Source organism: Equus quagga, chromosome 2 (assembly GCF_021613505.1).
Source record: "Equus quagga isolate Etosha38 chromosome 2, UCLA_HA_Equagga_1.0, whole genome shotgun sequence".
NCBI lineage: Eukaryota > Metazoa > Chordata > Mammalia > Perissodactyla > Equidae > Equus > Equus quagga.
The window spans coordinates 136,345,487-136,369,890 of NC_060268.1; the positions used below are offsets into that span (position 1 = coordinate 136,345,487).

A 24,404-nucleotide genomic window follows, 5' to 3' on the forward strand; every position below is an offset into this window, starting at 1 on the left:
TGCAATCCTTTCCAGAGACCTTGGAGGGGAGGCACTATCTTCACATTCTCCTCTGGCCATGCTCCAAAGCACCAGGATCTCTTGGAGGGGAGCTTCTATATGCATCTGGTACCTCAGTCTCTGTGTCTAGTGCCCTGGTTTTTGCAGCTGCCGCCCAGGAAATGCCCTGTGATTGCCTGGCTCTGGAGAGCAGCGGGGTTTGCGTTCTTAGGTCCCATGGGATTGCAACAATTGGAGAGAGAGTTCTTGGCAGGCTACAACTCCCAGGGCACTGCACAGACAGCAGACTGAAACACACCCCAGTCTTTCTGTGAAAGAGACCTATTTGCTTGTCCTCGAGCTTTGGCCTGAGGGGCAGGCTTCAGGTTTGGCACACAACAGGGGCCTATACAAGTTTCTCAGGAAACACAGGCAAGTGGATGCCATTTTTGCACTCTCCCTCTGCCTTGCTACACCTCGCCTGTATCTCCCAGAAAGGAGATTATATACTCATCTGGAACCCCAATTATTGTGACTGCCACCCAGGGGACCCCTCCAGATCTGGCTCTAGGGAATGTAGGCCTTATGCTTGCAGTCCCACAGGACTGTATAAGTTGCATACTTTAAAAGGTGCTGCATAAAGGTCTGGATTCCAATCAGCCTGAATGTAGGTGATGACTGAAATCCTCCCCTTTCGGAGGACACTGACAGGTCTTGGCACACCCTCAACTACTGGGAGCTATTAAAGATAAAATAGGCTGCTTGGGCAATCACAAACGTTTGAGAGACAACCAAGAGCTAAGGTAGGGTTGAATGATAAGGTTCTTCTATATCAGGCCACACCTACAAGACTGGGAGAGGTGGCTGTTTTATCTAGTGCATAGAAACCAACACAGGGAGTCAAGCAAAATGAAGAGACAGAGGAATATGCTCCAAATGAAAGAACTAGATAAAACCTCAGAAAAAACCTTAGTGAAACAGAGATAAGTAATTTACCTAGCAAGGAGTTCAAAGTAATGGTCAAAAAGAAGCTCAATGAACTCCTGAGAAGAATGGATGAACACCGTACGAACTTCAAAAAAGAAATAAAAAATATGAGAGTACCAAACAGAAGTCAAAGACCTGAAAAATACAATAACTGCACTGAAAAATATACTAGAGGGGTTAAACAACAGACTAGATAAAGCAGAGGAAAGGATCACTGAACTCAAGGACACGGAAGAGGAACTCACCCAATCAAAGCAGCAAAAAGGAAAAAGAATGAAAAAAAGTGAAGACAGCTTAAGGGACTTACGGAAAAAAATTAAGCAGACCAATATTCACATTATAGAGGGTCCCAGAAGGAGAGGAGAAAGAGAAAGGGGCAGATAACTTATCTGAAGAAATAATGGCTGAAAACTTCCCCACCTTGGGGGAGGAAACAGAACTCTAGATACAGGAAGCCCAGAGAGTTCCAAATAAGAGGTACCTAAAGAGACCCACGCCAAGGCACATTATAATTAAATTATCAAAAGTTAAAGACAAGGGGAAGAATCCTAAAAGCAGCAAGAGGAAAATAACTTGTTACATACAAGAGAATTTCCATAAGGCTATCAGTAGATTTTTCAGCAGAAGTTTTGCAGGTCAGAAAGGAGTGGCATGATATATTCAGAGTCCTGAAATAAAAAAACCTTCCAACCAAGAATACTCTGTATGGCAAAGTTATCATTCAGAATTGAAGGAGAGATAAAGAGTTTTCCAGGCAAACCAAAGCTAAAGGAGTTCACTACCAGTAAACCTGCCTTATGAGAAAAGTTAAAACGACTTCTTTAAGCTGAAAAGAAAGGGCACTAATTAGTAACAAGAAAATGCATGAAAGTATAAATCTCACTGGTAAAGGTAAATAAAGACATAGTAAAGGTAGTGGATTAAACACTTATAATGATCGGGTGACGGTTAAAAGACAAAAATAGTAAAAATATCTATAACTACAATAATGAAGAGCTATACAAGATAAAAAGATGTAAAGTGCGATATCAAAAACAATACATAGAGGGGAGAGTATAAATGTAGAGCTTAAGAATGTATTAAGAGGTCTGGCCCTGTGGCCAAGTGGTTAAAGTTCTGTGTGATCTGCTTGGCGGCCTGGGGTTCACAGGTTTGGATCCCAGGTGCGGACCTACTCCACTCATCAGCTATGCTCTGGAGGCATGCCACATACAAAGAAGAGGAAGACTGACACAGATGTTAGCTCAGGGCGAATCTTCCTCACAAAGAAAAAAAAAGTGCATTCAAACTTAAGTTGATATCAACTTAGAATACACTGTTATATACAAATATAAGTTGTTATATGCTTGGTAACTACAAAGCAAAAACCTATAGTAGATATACAAAAGGTAAAGAGAAAGGAATCTAAGCACACCATTAAAGAAAGTCATCAAGGACCAGTCTGGTGGTATAGTGGTTAAGTTCGTGCAATCTGCTTCAGCGGCCTGGGGTTCATGGGTTCAGATCCTGGGCATGGACCTACACACTGCTCATCAAGCCATGCTGTTGCAGGTGTCCCACATACAAAATAGAGGAAGATTGGCACAGATATTAGCTCAGCGACAATCTTCCTTTAGCAAAAAGAGGAAGATTAGCAACAGATGTTAGCTTAGGGGAAGGGAAGGGAAGGGAAGGGAAGGGAGGGGAGAGGAAAGAAAGAAGGAAGGAAGGAAGGAAGGAAGGAAGGAAGGAAGGAAGGAAGGAAGGAAGGAAGGAAGGAAGGAAGAAAGGAAGAAAGAAAGAAAGAAAGAAAGTCATCAAACCACAAAGGAAGAAAGCAAGAGAAGAAACAGAGAGGAACCACAAAATAGCCAGAAAACAATTAACAAAATGAGAATAAGTACATACTTATCAATAATTACTTTAAATGTAAATGGACTAAATTCCCCAATCAAAAGACATAGAGTGGCTGAATGGATAAGAAAACCAAGACCCATCTATATCCCGCATACAAGCGACTCACTTCAGATGTTAAGGACACACACAGATTGAAAGTGAATGGATGGAAAAAGATATTCCATGCAAAGGGAAACCAAAAAAGCTGGAGTAGCTATATTTATATCAGACAAAATAGACTATAAAACAAAGACTGTAATAAGAGACAAAAAAGGGCATTACATAATGACAAAGGGGTCAACCAACAAGAGGATATAACATTTGGAAATATTTATGCATTCAACATAGAAGCATCTAAATATATAAAGCAAATATTAACAGACCTAAAGGGAAAAATAGACAGCAATACAACAATAGTAGGGGATGTTAATACCCCACTTACATCAATGGATAGATCATCCAGACAGAAAATCAAAGGAAACATCAGCCTTAAACAACATGTTAGACCAAATGGACTTAACAGATATACACAGAATATTCCATCCAAAAGCAACAGGATACACATTCTTCTTAAGTGTGCATGGGACAGTCTCCAGGATAGATCATATGTGTTAGGCCACATAACAAGTCTTAATAAATTTAAGAAGACTGAAATCATATCAAGTATTTTCTTCGACTACAATGTTACAAAACTAGAATCAAGTACAAGAAGAAAACTGACAAATTCACAAATATGTGGAGATTAAACAACATGCTACTGAATAATCAATGGGTCAAAGAAGAAATCAAAAGAGAAATAAAAAAATACCTTGAGAAAAATGAAAATGGAAATATAGCACGCCAAAACTTATGATATGGAGCAAAAGCAATTCTAAGAGGGAATGATAAACGCCTACACCAATAAACAAGAAAAATCTCAAACAACTCAACTTTACACTTTGAAGTATAAAGAAGAACAAAGTCCAAAGTTAGTAGAAGGAAGGAAATAATGAAGATCAGAGTAGGAGTAAATGAAACAGAGACTAAGAAGACATTAGAATAGATCAATGAAACTAAGAGCTGATTCTTCAGAAAGATAAACAAAATTGACAAACTTTTAGCTAGACTTGACAAGAATAAAAAGAGAGGATGCAAATAAATAAAATCAGAAATGAAAGAGGTAATGTTACAACTGATACCACAAAAATACAAAGGATCATAAGAGACTATTATGAACAATCATATGCCAACAAATTTGACAACTTAGAAGGAACAGACAAATTTCTAGAAACATGCGACCTTCCAAGACTGAATCATGAGAAACAGAAAATATGAACAGACTGATTACTAGTAAGGAAATTGAATCAGTAATCAAAAACTTCCCAACAAACAAATGTCCAGAACCAGATGGATTCAATGGTGAATTCTACCAAATATTCAAAGACAAATTAATACCAATCCTTCTCAAACTCTCCCAAAGAACAGAATAGGAAGGAACACTTCCAAAGTCATTTTACAAGGCCAGCATTACCCTGATATCAAAATCAAAGATACAGCAAGAAAAGAAAATTACAGGCTGATACCTCTGATGAACACAGATGCAAAAAAACCCAACAAAACATTAGCAAACCAAATTCAACAATACATTAAAAGGATCATAGACCATGATTAAGTGGGATTTATTCCAGAGATGCAAGGATGGTTCAACATCTGCAAATCAATCAATGTGATACACCACATTAACAAAATAAAGGATTAAAATCATATGATCATCTCAATAGATGCAGAGAATGTGTTTGACAAAATTCAAAATCGAGTTACGACAAAAACTCTCAACAAAGTTGGTATAGATGGACAATAGCTCAACATAATAAAAACCATATATGACAAGCCCACAGCTAACACTCTACTCACTAGTGAAATCCTGAAAGCTTTTCCTCTGAGATTAGACACAAAATAACGATGCCCACTTTTGCCACTTTTATTCAACACAGTATGAAAAGTTCTAACCAGAGCAATTAGGCAAGAAAAAGAAATAAGCGGCATTTAAATTGGAAAAGAAGACATAAAACTGTCACTATTGCAGATGACCATATTATATATAGAAAATGCTAAAGACTCAATCAAAACACTGTTAGAGCTAATAAAGAAATTCAGTAAAGTTGCAGGAAGCAAAATCAATATACAGAAATCTGTTGCATTTCTATAAACTAATAATGAACTATCAGAAAGAGAAGTTAAGAGAACCAACCCATTTACAATAGAATCAAAAAGAATAAAATACCCAGGAATAAATTCAACCAAGGAAGTGAAAGATCCATATACTGAAAACTATAAAACATTAACGGAAGAAATTGAAGATGACACAAATAAACAGAAAGATACCCCATGCTTATGAATTGGAAGAATTAATATTGTTAAAATGTTCATGTTACCCAAAGCAATGTGCAGATTCAATGAATCCCTATCAAAATTCCAATGGCATTTTTCACACAATTGGAAAAAACAACCCTAAAATTTGTATGGAACCACAAAAGACTCTGAATAAACAAGGCAATCTTGAGAAAGAAGAACAAAGCTGGAGGCATCACACTCCCTTGTTTCAAACTACATTACAAAGATATAGTAATCAAAAGAGTATGGTATTGGCATAAAAAGACACATAGATCCACCGAATAGAAGAGAGCCCAGAAATAAACCCACTCATATATGGTTGATTAATTTACCACAAAGGAGCCAGGGATATACCATGGGGAAAGGACAGTAGCTTCAGTAAATGCTGCTGGGAAAACTGGACAGCCACATGCAAAAGAATGAAACTGAGCCACTATATTACACCATACACAAAAATGGACTCAAAATGGATTAAAGATTTGAATGTAAGACCTGAAGCCATAAAACTCTAGGAGAAAACATAGGTGGTAAGCTCTGTGACAGTGGTCTTGGCAATGATTTTTTGGATTTGACACCAAAAGCAAAGGTAAAAAAAGCAAAAATAAACAAGTGGGACTACATCAAACTAAGAAGCTTCTGCACAGCAAAGGAAATCATTAAGAAAATGACAAAGTTAACCTAGCGAATTGGAGAAAACATTTGCACATCACATATCTGATAAGGGGTTAATATCAAAAATATCTAAAGAACTCACAAAACTCAATAGCAAAATAATAAACATTCCAATTAAAAAATGGGCAAAGGGTCTAAATAAACATTTTCCAAAGAAGATACACAAATGTCCAACAGGTACATGACAAGATGCTCAACTATCAGAGAAATGCAAATCAAAACCACAATGAGGGCGAGCCCCAAGGCATAGTGGTTAAGTTCTGCATGCTCTGCTTCAGCAGCCTAGGTTTGCGGGTTCAGACCGCAACCGGCCCTACACCATTCATCAGCCATGCTGTGGCAGCAGCCCACATATACAGCGGAGGAAGACTGGCACAGATGTTAGCTCAGGGCTAATCTTCCTCAAGCAAAAAGAGAGGAAGATTGGCAACAGATGTTACCTCAGGGCTAATCTTCCTCAGGAAAAAAAAAACCCCACAATGAGATACCATCTTATTAGCCTGTTAGAATGACTATTTTAACATCTAATACCCTGTTAGAATGGCTATTTATCAAAGACAAGAAATAACGAGTGTTGGTGAGGATGTGGAGAAAAGGGAAACACTGTGCACTTTTGGTGAGAATGTAAATTGGTGCAGCCACTATGAAAGTACAAGTTTGCTCAAAAAATTAAAAATAAAAGCAATTCCACTTCTAGGAATTTATCTGAAGAAAACGAAAATACTAATTTGAAAAGATATATGCATCCCCATGTTCACTGAAGTATTATTTACAATAGTCAAGACACAGAAATAACCTATGTGTCCATGAGTGGATGAATAGATAAAGAAAGCATGGTGTATATATATGTATATATATATACATATACACACACACACACACACACACACACACACACACAATGGAACATTATTCAGCCACAAAAAAGAATGAAATCTTGCCATTTGCACAACATGGATAGACTTTGAAGCCATTATGCTAAGTGAAATAAGTCAGACAGAAGAAGATAAATATTGTATAATCTCACTTACATGTGGAACCTAAAAAAAACAAGCTCATGGATACAGAGAACAGATTGGTAGCTGCTTGAGGCAGGGGGTAAGTGGGTAGGTGAAATGGGTGAAGGAGGTCAAAAGGTACTAATTTCCAGTTATAAAATGAATAAGTCATGGGGATGTAATGTACAGCATGATGATTATAGTTAATGATACTGTATTTCATATGTGAAAGTAGCTAGGAGAATAGATCTTAAAGTACTCTTTAAGAGAAAAAAATTTTGTAATTATGTATGGTGATGGATGTTAACTGGACTTATTGTGTTGATCATTTTGCAATGTATACAAGTATCAAATCATTACATTATGCACCTGAAACCAATATAATATTATGTCAATTATACCTCAACAAAAATACATTTAAAAACATTTCTGATGATAAAGTGTATATAACTATGTGATGTACTCATAACATCCACCTTTAAATGTTGAGTGGATGTATTTATTACAGATATACCTTGCTGTGCAAAGCAAGATGTGGAAAAATAGAATGAATATAATAAAACTTCATTTACTAAAACTTTTTTTTGATTTTATACTCCTATATAAAAATTGTTGGGTATAAGTGCAGTCATTTCTTTATACTGTACTAATAAATTATGAACTGTACACACTACTATACTAATACATTATGAACATTATAGACTATGGCAAAATAGAAATTTAAAATGATAAAATGCATAATATTTTTAATTAATTTATTTTTATTAGTTAATAAAAGAAGTATATGAACATGTATTCTTATTTTGATAATCTTGGTTTAACACTTTGTGATATAACAAGTCACATGACCAGCTCTAAATTCAATTTATTTAGATAGCTGGTTATAAGGGCTATCACAGCTGGAAAAGATATCACACAAGAATGAATACACCAAAATGCAGAAAGTGCATCAGTAGGTGTCTTACTAAACATAATATTTTTCATTTCTCAATTCCATACACCAATTATATAAAAGTAACCCATATACACACAATATACATGACAGTTTGATATATCAAGTATTAATCTATAGAAATAAGATTAATCAAAGTTATTTTTTTCTTATTTTAGATAAGATAAAAATAAATATTAATAGAAGTTCTATTACTTTCTTCCATGGCCCAATTAATTATCTGCTATGCCCTTTGGGGTTCATACACAATATACCCACGGCATTTACACAATACTTTTGAGAGTCCTTACATTGTAAAAACAAAGCACATAATTTCCCAATAAAAAGTAGTAGAGATCAACGGAAAAATGGAAGTAAGCCATTCACAGAGCATTAGTGATAATACAAGAAAATAAAATCATTTGAAAAGCAATTAAAATAAATTCTAGCACCAAAATAACTTATGACACCTTATATTGTTAGTATAACAACATTAGTCAAGCAAAAAATTTGCAAAACTACTTTTTAATTTAACAAAAACTATTTTGGGTAAAATCCTTTTTCTCTTTTCTGTTTTCTTATAGCATCATACTTCTCTTTCTTAGGAGTCATTTTGTTAACTTAAAAACAATGTTTTTGACATTTCACAGGAGTTCTGTATGCTCAAAGAAAAGAAAAAAATAAAGAAATGTTGATAGAAATGCTGGGCAACAAGGTTTGCAAACTCATAGGTAAATGATACAAAAGCAGCATTCTAGAGCGTTTTTGAAATTTCATTGTCAGTACAATTAGAATTTAGCTACCTTTGACATGGCCTATAAATAGATGAATCTAAAAATGTTAAATCTTTGAATTTCTGATGTCTGGTATATACTCCCCTCATAAAAATTTCAGAGATAATTTAAGAAACCATTGTTTAAGAGAATTTAGTTGGTATTACATTTCACTGCCATTTAACCTTTTCTGTCAATTTCTTCTGAAGGAAACAATTAAGAACACTAGAAAAATGACACTAGAAAAATGACAGAGAACACTACTGTAAGGAAAGTAACTATGCCCTGACTAACGTGTTTTCTAAGTTTAGATTTCACACTTCGAATTTTCTTAACGGACAGCACATCTGCATTTTAAAGTGCAATAAAAATAAGTAAATATACACACATATACACGTACATTATTGTGCTAAATAGCATCATGCAGGGAAATATATTTAAGATTTTCATTACAATATTAATACACGATAACGAAACTAAGTGGTCTTTGTATGTCAGAAAATTAAAATTGTAGTAATACTACAGGCAAAAAAAACTGAGAGAAAAATTTGTCAAATTACTATGAAGGCAGTGAAGAAAACGTTCAATGATTGTTGATCCATATGAAGCTTTTAGAAATATTGGTGAAGCTCTTAGAAATATTCATATAGATGAAGATAGATGAAGATATCCTTCTAAAATACATGGTACAGAATAAAAATTCTGATAGAGGTGGCTAGATTATATTTGGAACATTTATCAATGTTCCATTCTCAAGTTTTATTACTGTAAATTTTATCATTAGAATTTGAATGAGTAAAGCTTTTATCAAAACAAGTATTGTAAACCGTAAATTCCAGAACCACTGCTTTTTAGTCACTAGGCTTTCCTTATTTATTTTTTTAATTTTCTTTTGAGGAAGATTAGCCCTGAGCTAACATCCACAGCCAATCCTCCTCTTTTTGCTGAGGAAGACTGGCCCTGAGCTAACATCCATGACCATCCTCCTCTACTTTATATGTGGGACGCCTGTCACAGCATGGCTTGCCAAGTGGTGGGTAGGTCCACACCTGGGATCCTAATTGGCAAACCCTGGGACACTGAAGTGGAACATGGAAACTTAACCACTGTGGCACCAGGCTGGTGTCTATTTTTTTTAATCACTAAAATAACAACCAAAAAAGCTATATCAAGCTCCAGGGAAATTAATATTTGACATACTGAATTGCACCAGAATAAAATATATAAAAATAGGCTCAAAAACCCAGCCTTAGCACAACTTGAAAAAGTTACCCCAAAACTATATTAAAATAGAAGGTTTGTGCTTAAAGACAAAGAATCTGCCAAAAAACCCAAACACTAAGTGCAAAAGACTATGTCTTATTTAGGCTAGCATTCAATAAATACCCTGGTAAACATTAACATTAGTAGGTTCAAAGCGAAAAGAAAATCTTGGAAATAAATGTCCAGTACAGAAAGCCTTAGAAATAGTTTTGGTAAAGATTTTAGTTTTTCTTTAAGCTCTAGTATCATTATCTTTCTGCTAATTTGAGTTCCAATAGTTCATTTATTTCATGCACTGCAGACTACGTTGACAAGGGGGGAAAAATTAATCCAGTGTATTTCCACAGTAAACAAGAAAATCATATGCTTAATTCTCTTTCAAGCAGAACAAGGGGAAGAAATCTATCAGAGCTCAGGTCAATATTATTTCTTCCATGTTAACTGCCTCAAATAACCACATCCAAGCCAAATTTAGTTATATCAAAAGTAACTAATTTTCAAATGCTCCTTTTAGACATCACAAAAAAGATACATACCTGCATTCGAATTTACTCTGTTGAGCAGTTCAATAATTTGACATGGGTCTAAAAGATTGACTAGAAGATGAAGGAAGGAACATTTGATGAGGGAGAAATAGGAGCAACAGAACAACAGCTTGAAAACGACTACCAAATTTTCATCTTTATCCTCCAACTCTCTTCATATGAAACATAGATGGATATTTCTAACAGACTTCTGGACATTACCATGTAGGTATTCCACAGATACCTGAAACTTAACTTGTGCAGAAAAGATTTTTTATTTATTTATCACTTTTTTAATTGAGTTCATAATAGTTTACATCAATGTGAGATTTCAGTTGTACGTTATTTCTGGACTGTCACTATGTAAGTGCTCCCCTTTACTCCCTGTACCCACCCTACAGCCCTTCTCCTAGCAACCACTGAACTGTTTTTTTTGTCCATGTGTTTGTTTATATTCCACATATGAGTGAAATTATCCTGTGTTTGTCTTTCTCAGTCTGGCTTATTTCGCTTAGCATACTTTCCTCCAGGTCCTTCCATGTTGTTGCAAATGGGATGAATTTGTCTTTTTTTCTGGCTGAGTAGTATTCTATTGTGTGTATATATATATACACTACATCTTCTTTATCCAATCATCAGTTGAGGGCACTTGGATTGTTTCCATGTGTTGGCTATTGTGAACAGTGCTGCAACAAACATAGGGGTGCATATGTTATTTTGGATTGTTGATTTCAAATTGTTTGGGTAGATACCCAGTAGTGGCATAGCTGGGTTGGACAGTAGTCCTATTTTTAGATTTTTGAGGAATCTCCATACTGTTTTCCATAGTGGCTGCACCAGTTTGTATTCCTACCAGCAGTGTAAGAGGGTTCCCTTTTCTCCACACCCTCTCCAACATTTATTTTTAGTCTTAGTGATTATAGCCATTTTAACAGGTGTAAGGTGGTATCTTAGTGTACTTTTGATTTGCATTTCCCTGATGATTAGTGACGTTGAACATATTTTCATGTATTTATTGGTCATTTGTATATCTTCTTTGGAAAAATGTCTGTTCATAGCCTCTGCCCATTTCTTGATCAGGTTTTTATTTTTATTGTTCAGTTGTATGAGTTCCTTATATATTATGGAGATTAAACCCCTTGTCAGATATATGATTTGCAAATATTTTCTCCCAATTGGTGGGCTGACTCTTTGTTTTGATTCTAGTTTCTTTTGCATTGCAGAAGCTCTTTAGTCTGATGAACTTCCAGTTTATTTTTTCTTTTGTTTCCCTTGTCTGGGAAGACACGGTATTCGAAAAGATCCTTTTTAGTTCAATGTCAAAGAGTGTACTACCTATATTATCTTCCAGGAGTTTATAGTTTCAGGACTTATCTTCAAGTCTTTGATCCATTTTGAGTTTATTTTTGTGTATGGCATAAGATAATGGTCTACTTTCATTCTTTTGCATGTGTCTGTCCAGCTTTCCCAACACCATTTATTGAAGAGACTATCTTTTCTCCATTGTATGTTCTTGGCACCTTTGTGGAAGATTAGCTGTCCAGAGATGTGTGGTTTTATTTCTGGGCTTTCAGTTCTGTTCCACTGATCTGTGTGCCTGCTTTTTGTACCAGTACCATGCTGTTTTGATCACTATGGCTTCGTAGTACATTTTGAAGTCAGGGATTATGATACCTCTAGCTTTGTTCTTTTTTCTCAGGATTGCCTTAGCAATTCGGGGTCTTTGGTTGCCCCAAATGAATTTTAGGATTCTTTGTTCTATTTCTGTGAAGAATGTCACTGGGAATCTGATTGGGATTGCAATGAATCTGTAGATTGCTTTGGGTAGTATGGACATTTTAACTATGTTTATTCTTCCAATCCATATGCATGGAATCTCTTTCCATCTCTTTATGTCATCAATTTCTTTCAGTAATGTCTTATAGTTTTCATTATTATCAGTCCTTCACCTCCTTGGTTAAATTTATTCCTGGTTACTTTATTCTTTTAGTTGCGATTGCAAACGAAATTGTATTCTTGAGCTCTCTTTCTGTAAGTTCGTTATTGGAGTATAGAAAAGCAACTGATTTTTGTAAGTTGATTTTGTACCCTGCAACTTTACTGTAGTTGTCGATTATTTCTATCAATTTTCCGATGGATTCTTTGGGGTTTTCTGTATATAAGATCATGTTGTCTGCAAACACTGAGAGTTTCACTTCTTCACTCCCTATTTGGATTCCTTTTATTCCTTTCTCTTGCCTAATTGCTCTGACCGAAACCTCCAGTGCTATGGTGGATAAGAGTGGTGATAGTGGGCATCCTTGTCTTGTTCCTGTTCTCAGGGGGATGGTGTTCAGTTTTTGCCCACTGAGTATGATGTTGGCTGTGGGTTTATCATATATGGCCCTTACTATGTTGAGGTAAGTTCCTTCTATCCCCATTTTGTTAAAGAGTTTTTATCATAAATGGCTGTTGGATCTTGTCAAATGCTTTCTGTGCATCTATTGAGAAGATCATGTGGTTTTTATTCCTCAATTTGTTGATGTGGTGTATCACATTGATTGATTTGGAGATGTTGAACCATCCCTGTGTCCCTGGTCTGAATCCCACTTGATCATGATGTATGATCCTTTTGATGTTTTGCTGAATTCGGGTTGCCAAAATTTTGTTAAGTATTTTTGCATCTATGTTCATCAGCGATATTGGCCTGTAGTTTCCCTTGGCCTGTTGTCCTTGTCAGGCTTTGGTATCAGAGTGATACTGACCTCATAGAATGTGTTAGGAAGTGTTCCATCTTCCCTAATTTTGTGGAATAGCTTGAGAGGAATATGTATTAAATCCTCTCTGAAAGTTTGGTAGAATTCCCCAGGGAAGCTGTTTGGTCCTGGCGTTTTATTCTTTGGGATGCTTTTGATTACTGTTTCAATCTCTTTCCTTGTCATTGGTCTATTCAGATTGTCTGTTTCTTCTTGATTCAGCTTTGGGAAGTTGTAAGGGTCTAAGAATTTATCTATTTCCTCTAGATTATCCATTCTGTTGGCATATAATTTTTCATAGTATTCTCTTATAATCCATTGTATTTCTGTGGCGTCTGTTGTTATTTCTCCTCTTTCATTTCTGATTTTGTTTATCTGAGCTTTCTTTTTTTTTTTTTTTTGAGGAAGATTAGCCCTGAGCTAACATCTGCTGCCAATCCTCCTCTTTTTGCTGAGGAAGACTGGCCCTGAGCTAACATCCGTGCCCATCTTCCTCTACTTCATTATTGGGACGCCTACCACAGCCTGGCTTGTCAAGTGGTGCCATGTCTGCACCTGGGATCCAAACTGGCGAATCCCGGGCCACCAAAGCAGAACATGTGCACTTAACCGCTGTGCCAGTGGGCCAGCCCCTCTCTTTTTTCTTTGTAAGTCTGGCTAGGGGTTTGTCAATTTTATTTATCTTCTCAAAGAACCAGCTCTTTGTTTCTTTGATCCTTTTTACTGCCTTTTTTGTTTCAACAGCATTTATTTCTGCTCTGATTTTTATTATTTCTTTCCTTCTGCTGACTTTGGGCTTTGTTTATTCTTCTTTTTGTTATTCAGTCAGGTGTAATTTGAGATTGCTTATTTGGGGTTTTTCTTGTTTGCTATGTATTGTGATGAATTTCCCTTTTAATATGGGTTTTGCTGTGTCCCATGTGAGTTAGTATGGTATGTTATCATTTTCATTTGTCTCCAGATATTTTTTTATTTCTCCTTTAATTTCTTCAATGATCCATTGCTTGTTCAATAGCATATAATTTAGTCTCCACATCTTTGTCCCTTTCTCAGCTTTTTTCTTATAATTAATTTCTAGCTTTATAGCATTATGATAGGAAAAGATGCTTGTTATTATTTCAATTTTTAAAAATTTATTGAGGCTTGCCTTGTTTCCCAACATATGGGCTATCCTTGAGAATGTTCCATGCGCACTTGAGAAGAATGTGTATTCTGCTGTTTTTGGATGGAGTGTCCTATATATGTCTATTAAGTCCAACTGCTTTAGCTTTTCATTTAATTCCACTGGTTCCTTGTTGATTTTCTGTCTGGATGATCCATCCATTGATGTGAGTGGAGTGTTGATGTCCCCTACTATTATTGTGTTATTTTTAATATCTTCTTTTAGGTTTGTTAATAGTTGCTTTATGAACTTTGGTGCTCCTCTGTTGGGTGCATAGGTATTTATAAGTGTTATTTCTTCTTGAAGGAGTGTCCCTTTGATCGTTATATACTGCCTCTCTTTGTCTCTCTTTACCTGTCTTATCTTGAAGTCTACTGTATCTGATATAGGTATTGTGACACCTGCTTTCTTTTGTTTGCCATTAGCTTGGAGTATCGTCTTCTACCCCTTCACTCCGAGCCTGTGTTTGTCATTGAAGCTGAGATCTGTTTCCTGAGGAACATATTGTTAGGTCTTGTTCTTTAATCCATCTTGCCACTCTGTTTCTTTTTATTGGAGAATTCAATCCATTTACATTTAGGGTAATTATTGATGTATGAGGGTGTAATGCTGTCATTTTCTCACTCATTTTCTGGTTTTCCTGCATTTCCTTTGTTTCTTGTCTTGTGTGTTTTGGTCTACCCATTCAATTATGTAGTTTTTTATGATGTGTTTCTTTGTTTTCTCCTTATTTATTATTTGTGTCTCTGTTCTACTTGTTTGTTTAGTGGTTACCTTGAGTTTGTATTCAGAATCTTGTGTATAAGATAGCCCATTTTCTGGTGGCCTCTCATTTCCTTAGTCTAAACTAAGTCCCTTTCCTCTTCCCCTCCTAAGTTGTTTTTCTCATATCTTATTCCATCTTGTTTTGTGAGTCTGTGGTTAAAATGACAGGATTATCTTTGTTTTTGATGTTTTTCTTCCCCTTAGCCTAATGCTATAGTTGGGTATTTGCCATCCTATTCTGATTCTGTCTACCTATTTATCTCCTTACTCTGTGTTTTGTGACCCCTTTCCCCCTCTTGTCCTTTTTTCAGGTATGAGGGCCTTCTTGAGGATTTCTTTTGTGTGGGGGTGTCTCATAGCTACGAAGTCCCTTATCTTTAGTTTGTCTGGGAAAGTTTTAATTTCTCCCTCATATCTGAAGGATATTTTTCCTGGATAGAGTATTCTTGGCTGAAGAATTCTGTCTTTTAAATATTTGAATATATCATTCCATTCTCTCATAGCTTGTGAGGTTTCTGCAGAGAAATCCGCTGAAAGCCTGACAGGGGTTCCCTTGTAGGTTATTTTCTTGTGCCTTGCTGCCCTTAGTATTCTTTCTTTGTCCTTCATTTTTGCCAGTTTTACTACTATATGCCTTGCAGTAGGTCTTTTTATATTGAGAAATCTAGGAGATATGGAAGCCTCTTCTACACAGATTTTCCTCTCTTTCCCTAGGTTTGGGAAGTTTTCTGCTATTATTTCTTTGAACATGCTTTCTGCTCCATTCTTCTTCTCTTCTCCTTCTTGAATACCCATAATTCTTATGTTGCATTTCCTCATTGAGTCAGATATTTCTCAGAGACTTTCTTCATTTCTTTTTAGTCTTAGTTCTATCTCTTCATCTGTCTGGAGTATTTCAACATGTCTATCTTTGATTATGCTGACATACTCCTCTGTGATGTCCACTCGAGCATTCAGGGAATCCATATTTTGTTTTATCTCTTCCATTGTGTCTTTCATCTCTAATATTTCTGATCTATTCTTCTCTATAGTTTCAATCTCTTTTGTGAAGTAGCTCCTGACTCGCTGAATTCTTTCTCTATATTCTCTTTTACCTCATTGAGTTTTTTGATGATAGCTATTTTGAATTCACTGTCATTTAGATTACATATTTCTGTGTCCTCAGGAATGAATTCTGGGTGCTTGTCATTTTCTCTCTGGTCTGGAGATTTGATGTAGTGTCTGATATTGTTAGAGGAGGTGGGTCAGGTCTTTCACATTCTGATATTATTTGGTTGCAGTTACCACCTTTCGCCACTGGGTGGAGGTCAAGAGCCAAATATTCTGAGCCCTCTGCTTTCAGCTTTAATCCTAGAGGCTGGAGCCACGCTGAGCAGGTCGGGGGTGGGGCGATTTCTCCTGCACGCTCTCTGGGCTTTCTCATTCTTGCTGTCTGGTCTCCTGGGGTGTTGGCTTGATGAGGTCACTCCCCCCCCCACCCCCACCCCGTGAAAGCTTTTGCCCCGTTAGAGCAAAAGGGCTTCCCTCTAGGCTGCAAGGGCCCCAGGGAGTCCTTGTTCACGCGAACTAGTGTTCCCTCCCGCTTCTCATTTCCTCATGGATCCTCCTGTGGTTGCAATCGCAGTCTTTAGGGGAAGGAGCAAAGTTCTCTTGCACCCCATTCCAGCTCCTCTGAAGGGGGCTCCAGCCTCTCTGTCCTCCATTGTGTGGCTGTGTGTCTCTCTGACGTTTTTGTGCTGTGTTAGGATGTCCTCTGTTGGAGTATGAATGCCCCTTTTCATTGTATGTTGGACGTGAGAGAGTCCTGGGCAAGTTCACTCTGCCATGATGCTGATGTCACCCAGAAAAGATTTTAATAGTTGGTTGTCAAGGCTACTGCTTCACTTCCCTCCAACCAACGACTACTTTATTTATTGGTGTTTCCCAATCCAGCAAATTTAGCTATCACCAACTTCTTTTTCATATCTCACACTTCTACTTTAATCATGAAGTCAACAGATTTTTACTTCATAAATGTTCAATTCCACTCCTAATTTTTTATCTACCTTGTCATAACAGTCCTATTATCTCTAATTGCCTTATAAGTGGTTAAACTCCTGAGCTCATTGTCCCAGTTCATTCCACAAATGGATGCTGGGGTACTATTTCTTAAAACCAAATATGTAATATCTCTTCCTTACCTAAGAACTTCTTTGGTCATGCTACCTAGAGCAGTGGTTGTCCAAGTGTGGTCTCTGTATCACCAACATCAGCATCACCTGGAAATTTGTTAGAAATGCAAATTCTTGGGCTCTGACCCAGATCTAATGAATCAGAAACTCTAAAGGTAGGGTCCAGCAATGTGTGTTTCAACAAGCCCTCCAGGTGATAAATTTTGAGAGCCAATGATTTAAATTGGTTCTGACTAACAATTTAATTTTTTTAATACAGAGATCTAATGATCCCTTAATAGGGGTTCAGCAAACATTATCATTTAACTTCCCTTCTAATTATTTTTAAACTATTTTTAAAACTGTAATACAAATAGCATACATTAAATTGTGCTATAAGTATTATGTGGTTTTGTATAAACATCAAAATAAAACTTAGCCTGCTACCTCAGTGCACAAAATGGCACAATGTATAAAAAAGTTATGGTTCTGTTCACGTTTCATGTTTGTTTGTTTTTTTATCTCAAGTCAGTAAGTATTTGTAAAATTTTACAAACACATATTATGTACTTGCATGCAGTGTTCAATTAGTTACAGACAAGGCTCAGGTGCATTTGTTTGGGCCTCAGCTCATCAGAACAAATTAAAGAGAAGGGCTTACTATGAGTTTTGTGTACTTCTCTAATTATATTTGTGATGAAGTTATTCTAAGTTTGGTATAGAGTTATACTTTTTTTAGTATAGGTAATGAAATAATTACCTATAAAACTAGAAATGGATCCCTATTTAAAAGCAGGAATGTTAAATGGATGTTAACATGGATGTATTGACACTGATTTGGCTCAAGATATCTCAAAGTCTTACTATTAATTAGTACCAGTTGATTTTTCAGCTAATATTGACCACACTGGCAACTATATTCAAAATGAAATAAATGTGCTAGAAGCTTTCATTAAAGGTAAATACAATGCTAAATTTCAATGACAGTCATCTGTCAGTAGAATTTACATTGCAGTGATAAAAACTGAAGTTCACTGGGTTTCGTACAATAAGATTTTGCAAATAATGATATGGTCCCTAACAAATTCCATAATTTTGGGAAAAAAAAAAACTGTGCCTGAAGTTAGCATAAATCTGGCAATTAGAAAGTGCTCAGAACAAAGTCACCATGTCACCAAGAACAAAAGCATACACAACTGGAAAAACAGTTTATTAAATCCTGCATTTTTGACATTGCAATAAATATGTTAAATTAGTAAACTGTTAACAAAAAATTGAAACAAAGCATTGGTACATATCTGAAAATGCAGAGAATACAAAACTATTCACCACATATACTTGATTAATTCAAATGTTTGGATTATGTAAAATCTTTCCAATTTAACTGGATGAGAATATGAATGTAGCAGATCTCTCCATTTACTTTTGCAGAAGTTTTTCAAACAGGTAAATCCAAGGATGGTAAAACAACATACAACGGAAAAGAAAATTTTAATGTCTAAATCAGTTTTTAATATACAACTAAACTGTCAGAAATGTTCGGACAAATATATTAAGGGAAATAGACAAAATTAAAAAATCTCAGGAGTGGTAGCTCCCATAAAGGCTGTTGACAGCTTTCATTGAATAGTAATTGTTTACTAAAAAGGATTGGATATTAAGATATTTCAAAATAGTTTTGGATAATCACATGTAGACTATTGATTAAATTGAAGGGTTTTTTTTTTCTAAGCTAACTGTAATGTTATGGATAGAAAATTTCAAAATTGATTTTTCATACCAAACTTAGGTAGGTGTCCTGAAGCAAGAAATAAATATTTCAAAAGAAAAAAGAAATACTTTATAAATTAAAAACCCTTTTGATAAACATCTTTCAAATATAAATAAGGGGCAAAACTAATTTGATTATCCAGCTCTTTAATAAGCTGAAGAAATTCAATCTGACAAAATAGTCATGATGTTACCAAGCTTATAAATGCAGATAAATTGTCAGTAATGAAATTGACCCTTAGAGTTAAGATTTATCAGGCAAGTAAAATAAATTCAAGTGTTCTGAAATTTTAACAAAGGTTTGAGCGTACTTTTTAATGTTATCAATGAATATCTCATGATATTACAAGATACATTATTTTCACACAGAACAAGGAAAAAATGAACTGACTGATGAATCAGTTCTACCACCTCACTCCAAAAGGAACACTTACTCTTCGACTCAACTTTGGAAAAAGAAAATCTTACCATTTCTCTTTAAGTCTGGATCAATTTATTTGAAGAGTTTCCTGAGAAGGCAAAATGAGTTTAAAAACTACCATGCGCCACTAATTATCTGTATGAACCGGAATTTCCTAGGCACGATGCAATAAAAATAAAATACAGAAAAAAAGTGGATTTGAGTCTCTATATATAAAACAGCAACTGTCAAGCATAACTGCTAAATTTTTTTTTTTAAAAAGATTTTATTATTTCCTTTTTCTCCCCAAAGCCCCCCGGTACATAGTTGTATATTCTTCGTTGTGGATTCTTCTAGTTGTGGTATGTGGGACGCTGCCTCAGCGTGACCTGATGAGCAGTGCCATGTCCGCGCCCAGGATTCGAACCAACGAAACACTGGGCCGCCAGCAGCGTAGCCTGCGAACTTAACCACTCGGCCACGGGGCCAGCCCCCATAACTGCTAATTTTAACTTCTCATTATACCCTTTGATTGACTTTATTTAAAAAACACTACAGGGGCTGGCCCCGTGGCCGAGTGGTTAAGTTCGCGGCGCTCTGCTGCAGGCTGCCCAGTGTTTCCTTGGTTCGAATCCTGGGGGCGGACATGGCACTGTTCATCAAACCACGCTGAGGCGGCGTCCCACATGCCACAACTACAAGGACCCACAACGAAGAATATACAACTGTGTACTGGGGGGCTTTGGGGAGAAAAAGGAAAAAATAAAATCTTAAAAAAAAAAAACTCTACAAGTTTAAAATTACAGGATAAATGTACACTAATAAAATGCTACTTTTATTTTTTAGAGTTCTGCAAAATGCTGGTGTGTTTTTTTTTTAGAGTCTCTACAAATTAGAAAGTTTGTAATCTACTAACAAGATTTCAGAATAAATAAATCCAACTCCTAATCATGGCATAATCTAGGTAGCCCTAGCTTTCAGCTTCTTTTTGCACAAAGATCACTTCTTATCTTCAGCAATACCAAATGCTATATATTCCTAGAACATACATGATTTTATGCCTTTATATATGTCCTTAGCTCTGCCGGAAACGCCCTTATCTCACTTCTCCTGGTAAATTTTTCTTTTACTTTTAATACCCAGAAAAAAATGTTGCTTCCCTCTGTGAAGCCATCTGAGAGACTCAAGACAAAATTAACCACTTTCTTTTCTATACTCTATTATAGTACTTATCACAAATTATATTTATCTATTTAAATATATTGTCTACCTAAATGCCAGCGAATCCTTTAAATGTAGGATCCAAGTTATATTCATTCTTGGATTCTTTTTTTTTCCTATTCTTCTAAAGTTGGCATACATGTACAAATAAATAGTAAAAATACCAGCAAGTAAAAGAACAAAAAGAAACAAAGTGAGAATATTAACTAGTTAAGTTTAGTACCTAAAAATTAATCATTGAATAAGAATAGAATGAAACTGTCCTCTAGTTAGTATACTCAAGTGTGGCCTGCAAACTATTTACTAATCTGTGATGAGATAAATATAAAAATTAGAATTAAGCTTTTAGAAACTTCATAGGAATTTTACTGATTTTTATTTCTGTTGAATCTTTCTGGATCTTTTAAATTTCATTTTTCTAATAATTCATTTTTATTACTTTTTTTGTAAAGTATCAGTCAGTGATAAATTACATATTGCAAAAAACATACAGATAGATTGAGAAACAGTACATTAGGCTATGGAAGATAGAAGATGAGCAAGACTTTAACTCTTCTTCAATGAGAATTCGTTTTAAAGGAAGAATACGTTATATATACAAATTCCTGTAATATTTACTGATATAACTGTCCATATTTCTCAAAGTTCACATCATCATCTTGGACACTTTAAAACATTATCTATTAATAGAAGTGTAAGCATACCTGGAAATACTCATGCACAACTAGCATTTCTTTCTAAAGTTATTTATATGAAGACTAGATTTCAAGCTAAAATTAGGACTTCTTTGTCTCACTGCCCATCAGACACAATGGCACAGACAGCTACCCAGCTTTGACTGACTCCACACAGAGCTGGCCTATTGCCTGGTAAGGTTTTTCAGCTTTCTCCAGCTCTCTGCCTGACCCACATAATATCAAAACTCTGGTAATATATAAAAACAAAATGATGATACAATTTTTTTCAGAAACTCTTCTTCAATATTTTTATTCCTATCAAGAGAGATTAATTTATTTTCTCAATCTGTACATAAGGAGTTAGCAAACTTTTTCCATAAAGGACCAGATAATAAGTATTTTAAGGTTTGTGGGCTATGTGGTCTGCTGTCATGGCTACTCAACTCTGCCACTGTAGCAAGAAAGTAACCACAGACTATGTATAAACTAATGGGCATGGCCATGTTCCAATAAAATTTTACTTACAAAACCTGGCAGCAGATTTTCGGATTTGGCCCAAGGACTGTAACTTGCTGATCCCTATTCTACATCATAGATTTAACGCTAAAATGAAATCATTAAGAACCTATCACATAGTAGATGCTCAAAAACTGTCATTCTTGTTTCCATTTATTATCAGCTTTTAAAATTTTAAAGACTGAGAGATTCACCAACACGTAGACTTACAGAAGATGAGACACTATTTTTCAAGAAAATCAAAGTAACTATGTAATGTATTGAAAATTTTTTTGTGCCTTGTCTTTAATGGCATATGTTTAGGGAAGCTATAAGCCTTTCATACTATTTTTAGATAGCAACACTCCCACAGGCTATAGAAAACAAAAGACAGATTTATTTACACTAGTTGCCACAACCACTACAACAAATAGTATATATGCAAAAATCCCCAAAGAGCGGCCCCTTTAAAATGAACCACCAACTTGACCCAAATAGTCATATTATCACAAACAAAACTAACTATAATTCAGAGTATGATGCTTTTTGTTTAACTCACATCTATTCAGCAGCTTCAAAATGCAGAGCTGTTGTTTGCATTTTTAACAAACCTGGAACGTAGATTTATTTCCTCTTTGGGGTTCAAAGTCGGCCTTCCCCAGCATGTGATCACTCCTTTCCTTCAAGGGGTGAGACACAAAGCTCATGTGAGGTCACTCTAAAACTGAAGTCAAATCCTAACCTTCCCTTTTTTCACCTTAGTTCTAGTCTCCATACATAGTTCTATGAACAATTCTTTCCTCATTCTAGAACTCTTTTCCCCAGAACACAGGAGGAATTGCTAAATATAAGTTTATATAAATTCTTCTTTTCTTTTTTTTTTTTTTGTGAGGAAGATTGGTCCTGAGCTAGCATCTGTTGCCAATCCTCCTCTTTTTGCTGAGGAAGACTGGCCCTGAGTTAACATCTGTGCCCATCTTCCCCTAATTTGTATGTGGGATGCTGCCACACCGTGGCTTGATGAGCAGTGCCTCAGCCAGTGCTTGGGAATTTGAAACTGCAAACTCCAGGCCACCAAAGTGAAGCACGTGAACTTAACCACTATGCCACCAGGCCGGCCCTTATAAGTTTTAATATAAGTTTCCAAGAGAGTCTCTTATTGTTAGATTCCAAATGTCTTAACACAAACGTTCTTTTCACTTTATACTAAATCTCTCTGAAAAGTCTCCTGAACTCCAAAACTACCTTTATTCAGATGATTCAAAAATCTCTATTTTACAATCCCATATAAAGTAATCAAGTGGTTAGTTTTTATCTAGTAATGACTCTCAAAATATCATCACTGGACTATGAGTAGCCTTTGGAGAATGGGAATCAAGGAAAAAAAAAGAGTCTAAAAAGAATGTAAGTAGGTTCTCTTGTGAGGATCCATGTTGAAAAACTAGTAAGAAGGGAGTATATATATGATATTGTTCTGGGAACACGATTTCTGTGAGAGAGGGAAGTGCCCCTGGAAAGGGTTTAGGCCATATTTGGATGTCTAATGAGACCTAAAATGTGAGATGTAAAAGACTGTCATCATGATGTCTAAGTATTATTTCCTTTCTCCTTTTTTTCTTTCCTGTCAATGAGTCTTATGATTTCCCACAATTAAACTCCTAAAGTTACTCCTGATCATTTTCCATTTTATTTGAAAATTCAATTAATCACAAATTCTTGGTAATTATTCTTGGATTTCTTTTGCCACTCACTATCCTTCCATAGAGAGAACATGCTGATGCTGCTATCTAGTTCTCCTACTAAGACTCAACTCTTCCATACACTTCTGCTAGAAGTCTTTCCCAAATACTGATTTTACTTCTCAAATGTATGTGTATAAAATATAGCCTGCTTAATAAGACAGTCTACTGTCTAGTAAAAATAAAATATTTTATATTAAACAGTTAAAGAATGAGGCAAATGCTTTGGAGTACTAAAAACAAAATCTAAATAATTAATAAACAATCAAAAGATTCTTACAGAGAAATTTAACAGAAATTGAAAACAAACCCAAGAAAGAGGCAAAGCTTAAATTATTCATCAACTAAGGGCAGAGAAGGAAAATCAGAAACTAGAAAGATTATACTTACTGCAGTAACTGATGCAGCTGCTGTTATTACCAAAGCCCAGGATAAAACATAAAAGTAATCAGGAAACTATACACACATAACTTAAAGGAAAAATCAAGACTGGGCCTAAATGCCAGGGCAATATCAGTAGTGATAAGCCAAGTGACTTGAAAGTTGTCTAGATAGGGTTCTATAGAGGGAATTTCTGACTGGCTTACCTAGGCAACAAAGCAAGTTGCCCGTGTTACTACTTATGACACATCAGTCATTCTACCACTGGAGGGAGTCTGGTCACATATCCTTTGATGTGACTTACTCTAATAACTTCCTAGTCTTCTCTGGGAATGAAGTAGACTTCCTACCAAGAATATGAATTGGTTTAACATGATCTGATGGTTTTCAAGATTTTTGTTTGTTTCCTTTGGCTTAATTTTGTCTTTGTTTTGTTTCATACTAATAAAAGTTTACAGCATCTCTATAGTCATATTTGGGTCAAAGAAATTAATTGAGAGGTCACATATGCTAGTATGGATCTATCCTTAGAAA

General features: G+C 35.6%; 1 protein-coding gene across 2 annotated transcripts in view; it reads right to left on the minus strand.

Moving 5' to 3' along the window:
- PHYHIPL (phytanoyl-CoA 2-hydroxylase interacting protein like) overlaps nt 1-24,404 on the minus strand; it is a 65,866-nt gene that overhangs the window by 36,437 nt on the left and 5,025 nt on the right. Inside the window, exon 2 of one of the 2 annotated variants that reach the window (XM_046654179.1) lies at nt 22,310-22,430. The exons of the other annotated variant lie outside the window; for it this stretch is intronic. The gene's annotated coding sequence lies outside the window, so the exon portion shown is untranslated. The remainder of the gene's footprint in view (nt 1-22,309; nt 22,431-24,404) is intronic. 2 annotated transcript variants of the gene reach the window in all.